The 14,214-nt window shown below is 36.8% G+C and overlaps 1 pseudogene across 1 annotated transcript in view; it reads left to right on the top strand.

Moving 5' to 3' along the window:
* LOC143585740 (ABC transporter G family member 35-like) overlaps positions 1-14,214 on the top strand; it is a 30,343-nt pseudogene that overhangs the window by 14,782 nt on the left and 1,347 nt on the right. Inside the window, exons 4-14 of the transcript XR_013144591.1 lie at positions 10,557-10,716; positions 10,808-10,938; positions 11,053-11,143; positions 11,991-12,292; positions 12,371-12,614; positions 12,646-12,675; positions 12,770-12,850; positions 12,944-13,068; positions 13,147-13,479; positions 13,565-13,939; positions 14,022-14,155. The product of XR_013144591.1 is annotated as an ABC transporter G family member 35-like (transcript). The remainder of the gene's footprint in view (positions 1-10,556; positions 10,717-10,807; positions 10,939-11,052; positions 11,144-11,990; positions 12,293-12,370; positions 12,615-12,645; positions 12,676-12,769; positions 12,851-12,943; positions 13,069-13,146; positions 13,480-13,564; positions 13,940-14,021; positions 14,156-14,214) is intronic.

Below are 14,214 nucleotides of genomic sequence, written 5' to 3'. Positions count from 1 at the left end.
TATCTAGAACTCACTCAGCGTAGCTGACTTTTAGTATGCACGCAGGTGAGTAGGATGAGGCAGCTCGCTTGAGGAGACACATGGCACTGAACAAGAATCTGGCATCTGAAGATTGTGATGTGTTAACTTTAATGCTTTAATGTGAAAGACAATGAATGTTTTGAGACAAGTTATGAATTATGTAATGTTTAATGAAAGTTTTATATTCCGCATAAATGTTTTAATTAACTCTGATATTTAGAACTGTGTTTATGAGTAAATCCAACACGAAAGTAGGGTTACCGGTATCGGGGCCTTACAGAATGTTTTTATGCTATAATGTAATTATTGTATATGTGAAGTATGTGTATACAGGTACACGAATGGTATGTGAGTTCTACGTTCGACATAGTAAGTTAGGATGGCAAATCCCTCTAGCTTCTGTCGGACATAGACTCGGCTGGTGATGGCGTAGTTAAGGACTGCGAGCCTTATACGTGATGTAGATGATAGATATAAACGTAGATAGAGACGGTAGGCCTTATACGTGTTATAGGAGATAGACGCCAACGTAGATAAGGACGGCGGACCTTATACGTAACGTAGATAAGGACTGCGGACCTTATACGTAACATAGGTAGGCGTCAGCACAGGAAATGACTGTGGACCTTATACGTGCTTTAGCATGGGGGAGGACTGCGGACCTCGTACGTGCTATGAATTAGGTTGCAACATAGGGAAGGATCGTGGACCTTGTACGTGTTGTGGATGTATGATGGTATAGGGAAGGATCGCGGACCTTGTACGTACCATGAATGGTGAACATAGGTAAGGACGGCGGACCTTTTACGTGTTCACGACCTTGAGTACAGGTATAGACGGCTGACTATGAACGTACTCTCGGTAGACTGAGGTTAGTGATTGTAGATATGTATGTATGTATGGTAGTAAGTATGTATGTAGAACAGAAGGGTAACTAGTTAAGTATGGATATGTATCTTCGGATATGTATGTATGTGTATGTATTGTATAGTGTATGATTAACTAGAACTCACTCAGCGTAGCTGACTTTTAGTATGCACGCAGGTGAGTAGGATGAGACAACTAGCTTGAGGAGACACGTGGCACTGAATAAGAGGCTGGCATCGGAAGACTCAAGACGTTTAAGTTAATGTTCGTTAATTTTGAAAGACAAAATGATGTTTTAAGACAAGGCGTGATTTGTTACGAAATGTTTTATGAAAGTTTTTATATTCCGCGAAAGTTTTAATGAACTCTGATTTGTACGAACTGTGTTTATGAGTAAATCCGACGCTAAAGTAAGGCTACCGGGTTCGGGGCCTTACAAGTTGGTATCAGAGCATAAGTTCGAGAGATTTAAGCATCCTACATGCTTAGACTCGAACAGAGAATGAGATTTGTAATGAGAAAGAAAGAAGATGCCAGTTCAAGAATGCCATGTGTCGCTCAAGCAAGATCAGTAAAGGTAAAGTGTATGATTAAATGATATATGTTAATGAGAAAGAAAAGATACGTGAACGGCAGGGATAGGAATAATTGATTGTTTGATTTGACTAACTGCTTAAGTAGAACCAGCACAAAGAGACTCATAAAGGGAAGTGTATAGGACATGGAAAGCAACGTGATCAGCTAGTCACAGCTGGCCACTGTTATTACCTGTTAGCCTTGCTATCCTTGTACTAAATAGTTCCTTGAGTGATGATGTTTGTGTTTTCCCTTTTAGAATACTAATGGTTGGAGCTGGAGAATTTGTTGGAACTGGGGGTCGCACTGGACGTCGTGGCAGGCCTCGTCTTGTCCGGCAACCCTCGGTAGAAGAAGCTTCCCACACCGAAGATGAGGGAAGCGCGGCTGGAGGAGACCAGAACAACAACGAAGAGGTTCAACTTAGCCCTGCAGTTCAAGCAGCCATTGTTCAAGCTGTAGTTGCTGCTGTGAAGAACCTGAATCCCGAAAGATCTGCTGGAAGCCGTGAACGAACTGCTGAAGGGGCAGGTGGTGATGGTAGGAAGGATGGGGAAGGAGAAAGAGAGGCCTCGAGTGAGGATAAGTCTGTGAAGGTCGATGACAGGAAAAGAGACCAAGATGGGTGCAACTATAACTCCTTCAAAGGATGCGACCCGCCAAAGCTGACTGGGTTGGGAGACGCAATCGCTACTCTCCAATGGATAACCACTATGGACAAGATTATCCGCATTAGCGAATGCCGTCCCGACCAAGCTGTGGGTTATGCTACTCAGTCATTTAAGGAAGAAGCTATGTATTGGTGGGAAAGTGTGGAGCAGAGAAAGACTAGGGATGAGATCAAGGCGTTGAGATGGGACGATCTGAAAGAGTTGGTGATGAAGAAGTTTTGTGCAGATGCCGAGGTTAAAAGGACGGAGATGAAGTTCCTGAATTTAAAGGCCGGTACGATGACGCATCGTGAGTATACTACTGAATTCAACCGACTATCTAGGTTGGTGCCTGATATGGTTGACACTGAGGTCCAGAGAATCAAATGTTATGTGAGGGGATTGCCACAAAAAGTCCGCATGTTAGTCAGGGCAAATAAACCTGCTACTTTTGACTCTGCTGTTGAACTTGCAGAAGTGGTTTATGCTGACCTGGCTGAGGACGATGTGGTGGTGGAAGAAAAGAAGGAGAAGAAATGGGCTACCTCTGCTAAGCGGTCTGGCGAGATGGTGACAACAACTGATGAGAGGAAGGCCAAGGTTGGGAACAAGGATGCATGTAAGACGTGTGGGCGAGTGCACCGGGGAGAATGCAAGACTGGGACAGACAGGTGCTATCGGTGTGGAAAGAGTGGGCATTATTCTCGAGAATGCCCTGATCGTCCAAAGTGCTTCAAATGCGGAAAAGCTGACCACATGGCTAGGGATTGCAAGGAATCAGGGGCGGGAGGTGTGAAAGGGTAAAGACTTGGGGAAACTGCAGAGAGGAACACTTGATGAAGGAATAATTGCTCATGCAATGGTTTTATTAAGTTACTTTTGCTTAAGGACTTGTTTTGTATTAAGGTTTAAAACTTATGTTTATCAGTGACGTGTAATATGTTGAGTTTGGTTATGAATGATTATTATGCTATGAGGAAAGGTTGTTTTAAACAATAGTGTTAAAAGTACTAATCGAAGCCTTGGAAGGATGAGATGAGTCTTGGTACATCGAGGGTCTCATGGACGAGCTACCTTAAATAGCTGAAACACATGACCACCATTCGATGACTACAAGTCAGGAGTAAGAAAGATAACTCAGAAAGCAAAGACGATTCAATAAAGTGTGTAAATATAAGAAGTTTTCCTTTTATAGGGAATACGTTAGGTTTCGGGGACGAAACCTCTTTAAGGAGGGAAGACTTTTAACATCCCGAAATTTCCAAAATGATATTAATTATATTACTTAATAATAGAGGGAAAGTTTACTCGGGTTATCGGGAAATAAATAAATAGAGTAGGAGTTGGTATGGGTCGGGCTAGTGTTGGGTAATGGATATGGGTTATGGACTTGGGTTATGAAAGAAGGAAGGAGAGTCCATGGGCTTAAGCCCATGATCCCTAAATATAAATACCATTAACCACCATTTAATCCTCATTCCCATACACACACACCCAAAACACACACAACCCGAACCAAGATCCGAAGGCGAAAACCCGAGCTTGTTGGTGCTGGAACGTCGTGACGGACCAAAACAACATCAAGGCTTAACCGGGTTCGTAGTTCGACTCGTTCAAGGTACGTTTATAGTTAGAAATCGTTCGTATAGGTTCGGTTTGATTTGAGAAATGATAGATCTGAGTTTGTATGGTAAAAACGAATCCAACAAAGCTAATCTTACTGAAAATGGTTAAGATTTGATGGGTTAATCGATTGATAAAAGAACCCGTAACCTATATGCCTAAATCGCACCCTTTAAACATCGATGTTAGGTCGATTTGATGGTTGGGGTTTGTAGGCGCTGGTCAGACGATCCCGTGGGTACCTAAATCGAGTTATTTGGTTAAGAAACGAAGGTGATTAAGGGATTTAAGAACGAACAGTAGCTGCAGACGACAACTTCGCCTGCAGGCTAAGTTCGCCTGATGAACTTCGCCTGCAAGCTAAGTTCGCCTGATGACAACTTCGCCTAAAGCCAAGTTCGCCTGATGACAACTTCGCCTAAAGCCAAGTTCGCCTGATGACAACTTCGCCTAAAGCCAAGTTCGCCTGATGACAACTTCGCCTAAAGCTAAGTTCGCCTAAGGTTTAACTTCGCCTAAAGCTAAGTTCGCCTAAGGTTTAACTTCGCCTAAAGTCAAGTTCGATTAGAGAATAGATTAAAACGATAAGTAAAAGTAAGCTAATACTAGGCCACCAGATTAGATCAGGCGAGTATTGATACGTGTAACTTATACAGTCAGCCGAGCACAGTTAAAGAAGGGATTTACAACTATCAGAGGAAGAAGCAGAGTTCAGGTGAGTTTCTAGCCCCATTCCTTGTTATGTTTTCGGGGCTGTGTGCATACTCGATGTGTTGTTAATACATTTATCCTAAGTGATAAGTGTATGCCATATGTGATATATGTGATGGATATGAATGATTGCTTGTCGGTACGCGAACGATCTTCGGATATTGCGCGTACTGTCAGGTTAAAAATAAAGGTACGAATATTATATATAGAAGATGTATGAATATTACAAATGAATACTTGTCGGGGCGTGAACGATCTTCGGATATTGCACGTATCGACAAGGGGTATGGTTGTTAAATGAATGATGTAAAGAACGCCTAGAATGTTTTTATGCTATAATGTAATTATTGTATATATACAGGTACACGAATGGTATGTGAGTTCTACGTTCGACATAGTAAGTTAGGATGGCAAATCCCTCTAGCTTCTGTCGGACATAGACTCGGCTGGTGATGGCGTAGTTAAGGACTGCGAGCCTTATAAGTGATGTAGATGATAGATATAAACGTAGATAGAGACGGTAGGCCTTATACGTGTTATAGGAGATAGACGCCAACGTAGATAAGGACGGCGGACCTTATACGTAACGTAGATAAGGACTGCGGACCTTATACGTAACATAGGTAGGCGTCAGCACAGGAAATGACTGTGGACCTTATACGTGCTTTAGCATGGGGGAGGACTGCGGACCTCGTACGTGCTATGAATTAGGTTGCAACATAGGGAAGGATCGTGGACCTTGTACGTGTTGTGGATGTATGATGGTATAGGGAAGGATCGCGGACCTTGTACGTACCATGAATGGTGAACATAGGTAAGGACGGCGGACCTTTTACGTGTTCACGACCTTGAGTACAGGTATAGACGGCGGACTATGAACGTACTCTCGGTAGACTGAGGTTAGTGATTGTAGATATGTATGTATGTATGGTAGTAAGTATGTATGTAGAACAGAAGGGTAACTAGTTAAGTATGGATATGTATCTTCGGATATGTATGTATGTGTATGTATTGTATAGTGTATGATTAACTAGAACTCACTCAGCGTAGCTGACTTTTAGTATGCACGCAGGTGAGTAGGATGAGACAACTAGCTTGAGGAGACACGTGGCACTGAATAAGAGGCTGGCATCGGAAGACTCAAGACGTTTAAGTTAATGTTCGTTAATTTTGAAAGACAAAATGATGTTTTAAGACAAGGCGTGATTTGTTACGAAATGTTTTATGAAAGTTTTTATATTCCGCGAAAGTTTTAATGAACTCTGATTTGTACGAACTGTGTTTATGAGTAAATCCGACGCTAAAGTAAGGCTACCGGATTCGGGGCCTTACACGTCCCAGACCAGACCCATTGCCATCCCTATGCTCAAGTTACCTTAAATTATTTTTCTTCTCTTTTCTTTTCTTTTTCCTAATAAATTATAGATGTGAGTGATGATTGGATATTAAGATTGAGGGAATTGGCTCATGGCCGGTTTAAGTTGTCGGGTACTACTAGCCAAAAATGTATACATAGCAACTTAAACTAACGATGGTGGTGTTCACCGAGGAAACCCTATTCACAACCGGGTACTAGAGGGTGTCCCTCTACCCCTAAAATTTGAACGCAACTTGTGATCCTAACATTAGGGTTTATCTAGGTGGTGTGACGGTATATTAACAATAATGATATATAATAAAAATAATAAAAACAAAAATCTATAATATATATAAACGAAAATATTAAAAATCCTAGGTGTCGTGATGTGGTCGCTCCCCATTTTTTTGAAGTCAACAGATTTGCTTGATTTTTAAATGGTGGCTTCTCATGCATTTGACCCGAATTCATGAGTATGAGTCTTACCAAACCCAAATATTCCTTAAACGGGTTATAACATCTTATTAAATTAAAAATTATTCTCACCAAATTATTGATGTAAAAATCCTATAAAATAGGATATAATAACAATTAATATCTTATTTATTTTAAAAAAGATATAGATATTATTTAAATTAAAAAACCAATTTGATAGTAAAAAAAATATAACGGTATTGTGTCTCATCAAACCATAAGTATATTATTAATTTTCATAAATATTATTTATAATTAAAAAACCAATTTTATAGTAAAAAAAATAAACGGGTCTTGGGTCTCGTCAAAACCATATAACTTTTAAACCGGGTTATAACATCTCATTTATTTGTGAAACAATTTATCATCAAACCATAAGTATATTATTAACTTTCATACAATAAAAAAATATAAATTCGACAAATAAATAAATATTATAACAAACAATATAAAACAGCCCCCGTAATACGGGGGATAAAAACTAGTATAATAATAAACTAATACCAAGTTTGATATTGAAGCTATAACGTATGAAAAACCTTTTTTAATAACTTTTTTTTTACATTTTATAAGGTTTGAATTCATGACCTTTTATTTTTCTTACTACCTATGAAAACCTAAAATCGATACTAAATAAAATTAATAATAGCAGTAGCGATAACAACAAAAGTGTGCACTGATAAAAAGAATTTTAAACAAACACAAATAATAATAATAATAATAATTGTAATAATAGCTAAAATAAAAGTAAAAGTACAGCAACAGTAACAACAAAATTAATAGTAACTAATAATAATATTGAAATAAGTTTGAAAAGAATATTGATGATAATAAGCATGAAATACAATAGATTTACCATTTATTAAATATGAAAAATATTGTCTCACAAAGTTACTATTCCATTGGTTTTGTTCTTATATCATTTGTACACCATTTCATTATTTTAATTTTTCTCATTTAGAGTATTAGTAAGTTTACTTTTCTATTTTTAAGTATTAGTAACTTTTACGTTTCGTGCTTTAAAGTAATAGTAATAATATAATGGTCTAGATTAAATTTTAATAAGCACCACGCTTTATAAGTTTACTAGCTTTTGGATCCGTGTAATACACATAATTTGTTAAATAAAAAAACTAATAAAGTCAAGTATTTGAAATAAAGACACAAAATAAAAGGTAAAAGATAAATTAAATATATAATACAAATAATAAATACATAATCTTAAATTTACATTCATATAGAAAACATAGAAAATGGTTAAATATTGCGAGAGTTCATATAAGTAGTAAAAACGAATACAAACAGATTCACAACAATAATAAAACAAAAGAATTATAAATATATAAAATAATTAGGTACATGTTATATGAAAGTAACTGCTATAAATACTTACCTTTGTATATGATCCTATTTCTTTTGTTGAAATTGAGTCAAGTGATAAAAATTTATGAAATAAAAAAAATACAGAATTGATGTTTCCAAAAAACAAACAACTTCGTTAAATTTTGAGAAAAACACATGAATTGCATAATTCTAAAAATGTTGAATTCACAAGCACTTATTTCTAAAAAATGTTAATTTTTTGTAATAAAAAGTAAGGTATATATTGAATATAATTATATTTTAGGCATTAAATTATTATAAATGATCACTAATGTGTGCATAATATCTTGAAATATATTGAAAATGTTGTAACTCATGGGTTAAACCATTTTCACCCATGACTTATGGATAGCATGGATTAAAAAGAAAATATATTAGAAGATTAAGAGAGAATTTTATGCTAAGATTGAATGTGATTATAACAACTAAGCATCATTATTTTTATTTATTAGTATAGTAAAATAAGATAGTAAGATTTAACTAGTATTATTATTAATATTACAATTAGTGTATACTCTATTAATTTCAAACCACTTGAGTTGCTTTTGAATATTTTTTTACAACATAATAATTTTAAAGTATAGGCATTTAATGTTTTCTGAATATGTGTTAGGGTTATGAAAACGGTTATTCGTGTATTCCATATCCCGTTGATTAGTAATTATAAGGGGTGAGGGGTGGTGCAAAACTCATCACACACCCCATCCAATCAAAATGTGTCACATTACCAACCTCAAATCCATCACTTTTTAATGAAATTTGGTAGGGGTGGTGGTGTGGTGTGATGGACCTTTTTCCGGCCACCTTCACCGGACCTTTTTCCGGCCACCTTCATCCCACCTTCACCGGTTTCACTCAAATCCAACCAAAACCCACTTCCAAAACACCCTCAAAACCCCAAATCCACCTTCACCCCATATCGCCGGACCTTTTTTTGTCAAACACCAACCAACCACCAGATCCGTACTCGACGACACCACCAACCACCAGATCCGTTCATCACGCACCAGATCCGTTCATCATTGGAGCTCTGGCAAGAAAAAATCACCAAAATGGACCTTTTTCTGGCCAAACACCAACCAACCAACCAACCATTTTTTCCGGCCAAACACCCTCCCCTCCAACGTTCCATTTTCCTCGATAAACACCCCATCACTTGCGTGATGGCTATCACGCAACCAACCCCCGTCACGCGTGAGCGATGACCGGCGGCGGTGTGCGGTGACCCATCACGCGTGATGGGGAGCTCATCACGCAGTGCCCCGCCCCCTCTAAATAGAGATGCATAAATCGAGTTTTTTCTAATACTCGGGTTCAGGTTTAGAACCGGTTTCGGGATGATCGGGTATTGGAATATTCGGTAGAGTTCGGGTAGGGTATTGAGGAGGAAAACTCAACCTGTACCCGGGTAGGGTATGATCAGGTTCGGGTATTGGCACCGGGTGTGTGTCTGGGTACGACCGGGTATTAATACCCGATTTTGAATTTTGAATTTTTTTATTTATTTTAAATTTGTTTAAAAATTAAATTTGCTTTGTAATTTATAAAAATAATTAAACTATATTACAAAAACCATAAATCCACTTAAGCACAAATTATTTACTTAATAATATGCATTTTAAAAAAACTTAAACATAAAAGTTGTGAAGTAAACATAAAAATATACTATAAAAACTCATGTATTATTTCGGGTATTATAAAATTGGTATCAGGTATCGGGTATAACCGGGTATGGGTATAGGTATGACCGGTTCCGGGTATTTACGGGTATAAATCGGGTACGGTTCCGGGTACGGATATTGACCTCAAAAAGCATAACCTATCCATACCGTACGGGTAGGGTCGGTTCCGGTTTCAGGTATAGAATACCCGGGTATATAAAAACCGGTTCAAGATTTTTTTTCAGGTCCGGTTCTGGGTACGAGTTTTTTGTGCACCTCTAATTAGAAGAACCAGAATGAAGAATTCAGACTTGGCCCAGTATTATAAGATCTTATTAAATGGGCCCTGTTTTTACGTGGGGCCCAAGCCCTACTTTAGTACTTGCCCCAAGCCCTACTTTAGTACTTTTATTGTACTTTCCCATACTATTGGACCGCTCCTAAAAGTCAATATAGTGATTATTATGAAGATTATGATTTTAATTAAATGAATTTTCGGTAATTCAGTCACAAAACTATGTTCATGGCATAGAATAAGTCAAAAATGGTATATAATAATCATGTTGTTAATGTAAATCATATAAAAAATTTAAATAAACTGCAAAAATTTGTTAAAGAACTTATGCACTATAGGTTTTAAAAACATGTGTACAGGACAAGAATAAAACATGTGTCATGTTCGGGTAGAACAAGTTAACTTACAAATCCAAGATTAACACCCTTAAATGATGAGAGATTTTCATGAATGCCTACGCAAACACCACGTTACTGATAATATGTTGACAGTGAATCCAGGGCCGGCTCAACATGTTCGGAGGCCTAAAACTAACTAAAATGTTGAGGCATTTTTTCTTTCTTTTTTTATGCGTATAGGTATAGCTATAGAGTCTAACCAATAATTATGGACTATGAATGATATGCAATGATAATTAATATGTGACATTTTTTCTTAGCTTGTGGCGCATCACTAAGTTATTAATTCTAAAAAAACATACTTTCAGAAGCCCATAATTCAATCCTTTATTTTAGATGAATGCGCTATAAAATTGAAAACCTGAAGCTTTGGCCTTATTTAGCTTACTATATGAGACGGCCTGAGTGCATCTAATTTTTGTTGTTGATAAATATTTTATAATTTTAATACGAATATTATAGCATTGAAGTTCCTACATGTTAGTTATAGTGATCATAAGCTTTAAGCTAAACACACATAGTAACTTATAAATTAAATAGGTTGAAGGAGAGATTTCTTACAACGGACATAAGCTACATGAATTTGAACCAAGAAAGACCTCAGCCTACATCAGCCAATACGATGTTCATGTTGGAGAAATGACGGTTAAGGAAACATTTGATTTCGCTGCAAGATGCCAAGGAGTCAGATCAAAAATAGGCAAGCTTGTTTTTTTCCAGAAGATTATGTATTTTTTTTAATCAAGTGAAGATTCAAACAAATAAAATGATATGTAAAAAATGAAATATAGAACTATTGGCGGAGCTGGCAAGAAGAGAGAAGCAAGCAGGGATTTTCCCAGAAGCTGATGTCGACCTTTTTATGAAAGCAACTGCAATGGAAGGATTTGGCAGCAGTTTGGTAACATACTACGTTCTTAGAGTAAGAAAGAACCATTCAAGTTCTATTATTTATATAGTCTTAATTATGTGCATGTTATCTACACTTGGAATGCTAACATAAATTAAAATAATCATATATGTTTTACAAAAACAGATATTAGGCTTGGATATCTGTCGTGACACCTATGTTGGTGATGTAATGAGAAAAGGAATATCTGGTGGACAAAAGAAGCGAGTCACTACAGGTTAAATACTCTTACTCAGTTACTCAATCACTCTTAATTATGTTTCATATAAGAATGGACAAGTTAACATAATATATGCACGCACGCACAATTAAAGAACAAGCATACGAACACACGTATGAGTGAGATCTACAAACAGTTTTTAGCATAAAAAATGCGAGAAACATTAGAGTAACTATTGTGCTATAGTTATGATTAGTGTAATAATAAGTATTATGTTAATTCTGTATTTGATCCTAACACACACACACTCCCTTTTTCATATATATATATATATATATATATACATATAACAGATTATTATATTTGGGAAGAAATTGACGCGTAGTGGAAGTACAAAAAGACAAGAAAATATTTGGGGCAGGGGAATAGGCGTCTTTAGGGGAATGGGTTCGACCGAACCCGTACAAAATTTTGTTTTATTGTTATAAATTAGTGTATATTGGCATCGAACATGTAGAAACCCCAAATCTAAGTGATAAACAATCAGTCGTCCGTCTCTTGAAATTTTCCTAACCCGTAGGAAAAAATTTCGGGCTAAGCCACTGATTTGGGGAGAAATTCTTAATGAAAAGTGGTATCCATCCCCTACTTATGGGCCTTGTAACTTCACTCATGGCACAACTTATACCATTTTTTTGTTGGGTCCAAATAGGGTCTACTAACTTTTTGATTAGCCATGTATCAGTAATAAACCTAATTAAAATAACAAATATCAAGGAAACATATTACAATTGTTATTGTCTAATTGTGTTTAGTACACATTTTCATATTTAGTTACTATTATATTAGTCATGTAAACGTTGGTTGTTTGTGTTCCGTAACTGTAATGCCAAATTTTAAACAGGAGAGATGCTTGTTGGACCAGCAAAAACTTTGTTTATGGATGAGATATCCACGGGTCTCGACAGCTCCACAACATTTCAGATAGTGAAGTGCATGCAACAAATTGTACACCTCACTGAGTCAACAGTTTTGATGTCCTTACTACAGCCTGCTCCAGAGACTTTTGATCTTTTCGATGACATAATATTACTATCAGAGGGACTCATTGTGTATCATGGACCGCGTGAAAACGTGCTAGAGTTCTTTGAGAGTTGTGGATTCAGGTTGCCTGAGAGAAAGGGCACTTCTGACTTCTTGCAAGAGGTACTAATCATCGTTGAGTGATGAATTTCAGACTTATATTTAAGATTATCAACATTTTGTATTTCTTTATGACACCAGGTTACATCTCGAAAGGATCAAGAGAAATATTGGGCAGATAGAAGCAAACCGTACAGATATATCCCAGTCAGTGAATTTGTTGAGAGGTTCAAGAGTTTCCATGTAGGCAGAACGCTAACGAATGAGCTTTCAGTCGCTTATGACAAGAACCAAAGCCACAAAGCAGCTTTAGTCTTCAAGAAATATATGGTCCCCATAATGGAGCTACTTAAGGCCTCAATGGATAAGGAGTTGTTACTGATGAAAAGAAACAGTCCTATTTACATTTTCTTAAGGCCTCACCATGTCTCTTATGTATTTACAAGGTAATGTAGTTGATGATTAAAGATGATTCTTAAAGACTTAGATTTGTATTTTCAATAACTAACTTTGGTAATTATTATTTTATTTACTAACCAGCCCCTGGAAAACCACAAGCAATAATCTCCAAGGAAGAAGCTGCAGCCATGGATGGTCATGCTATTGAAGGGGACAGTTCAAGTATGAAAACCTTCCATAAACTTGCTACTTTTATACCTACACTTTATACTCACAAAATGATAACATATGTTCTAACTAAATGAATTTTTGTAGAGAAAAATAAGGAAATGCGACAGATCAGTGATGCTAATGGTGCTTCTAAGAAAGGGATGGTTCTTCCATTTACTCCACTTGCCATGTCATTTGACGAAATGAATTACTATGTTGATATGCATAGTGTAAGCTCCTTAATTTTTATAAAATGTTGTAAGTTTATGTATATGTCACCATAGATTAAATTTTTATGCTTATTACAGGAAATGAGAGAACAAGGTGTGACTGAAACTAGGTTGCAATTGCTTCGTAATGTTACCGGTGCTTTTAGACCTGGGGTCTTAACTGCATTGATGGGAGTTAGTGGTGCGGGAAAAACTACTCTAATGGACGTGTTAGCAGGACGAAAAACAGGTGGTTACATCGAAGGTGACATAAGAATATCTGGATTCACGAAGAAACAAGAAACATTCGCTAGAGTTTCTGGATACTGTGAACAAACTGATATCCACTCTCCCACAATCACCGTTCATGAATCTTTGATCTACTCAGCTTTCCTCCGTCTTTCAAAAGACGTTAGCAAGGAAGACAAAATGGTAAAATGTCAATGATATTATTTAACCAAAAGCAAACCAAGTATTAATGTCAATGATGCTAATACTTAGCTTTTTATGTTTTCAGTTGTTTGTGAATGAAGTGATGGAGCTAGTTGAACTAGAAAATATCAAGGATGCAATAGTTGGACTTCCAGCAGTTAGCGGTCTATCAACAGAACAAAGAAATAGGCTAACAATTGCAGTTGTGCTTGTTGCTAATCCTTCAATTATTTTCATGGACGAACCAACTTCTGGGCTTGATGCAAGAGCAGCAGCCATTGTTATGAGGGCAGTCAGAAACACCGTTGAAACCGGAAGAACAGTGGTTTGTACCATTCATCAACCTAGCATTGATATCTTCGAATCCTTTGATGAGTTGTTACTATTGAAAAGAGGAGGTCAAGTTATCTATTCAGGCCCACTTGGCAGACATTCTCAACAGATTATTGACTATTTTGAGGTAATAATATAGCTTCTGCAATAACTAAAAAAGAACTAACACAATAAAGTTAATAATTGTTTTGTGTTTGTCATATTATCAGGCGGTTGATGGGGTTCCGAAGATAACTGAAAAATACAACCCTGCAACATGGATGTTGGAAGTTAGTTCAGGCGCCGCAGAGATGAGACTTGGTATTGATTTTGCTGAACATTTCACCGCGTCATCTTTGCATCAGTAAGTCAATAACATAAACTCAATGAAAACTAAAAGTGTCAAATATGCTCTTACAAAAA

This window comes from Bidens hawaiensis, unplaced genomic scaffold (genome assembly GCF_021521415.1).
Source record: "Bidens hawaiensis isolate Kalapana, Puna unplaced genomic scaffold, B.hawaiensis_p1.1 tig00034159_1, whole genome shotgun sequence".
Taxonomy (NCBI): Eukaryota; Viridiplantae; Streptophyta; class Magnoliopsida; order Asterales; family Asteraceae; genus Bidens; species Bidens hawaiensis.
This window is presented reverse-complemented; position numbering and strand designations above follow the sequence as displayed.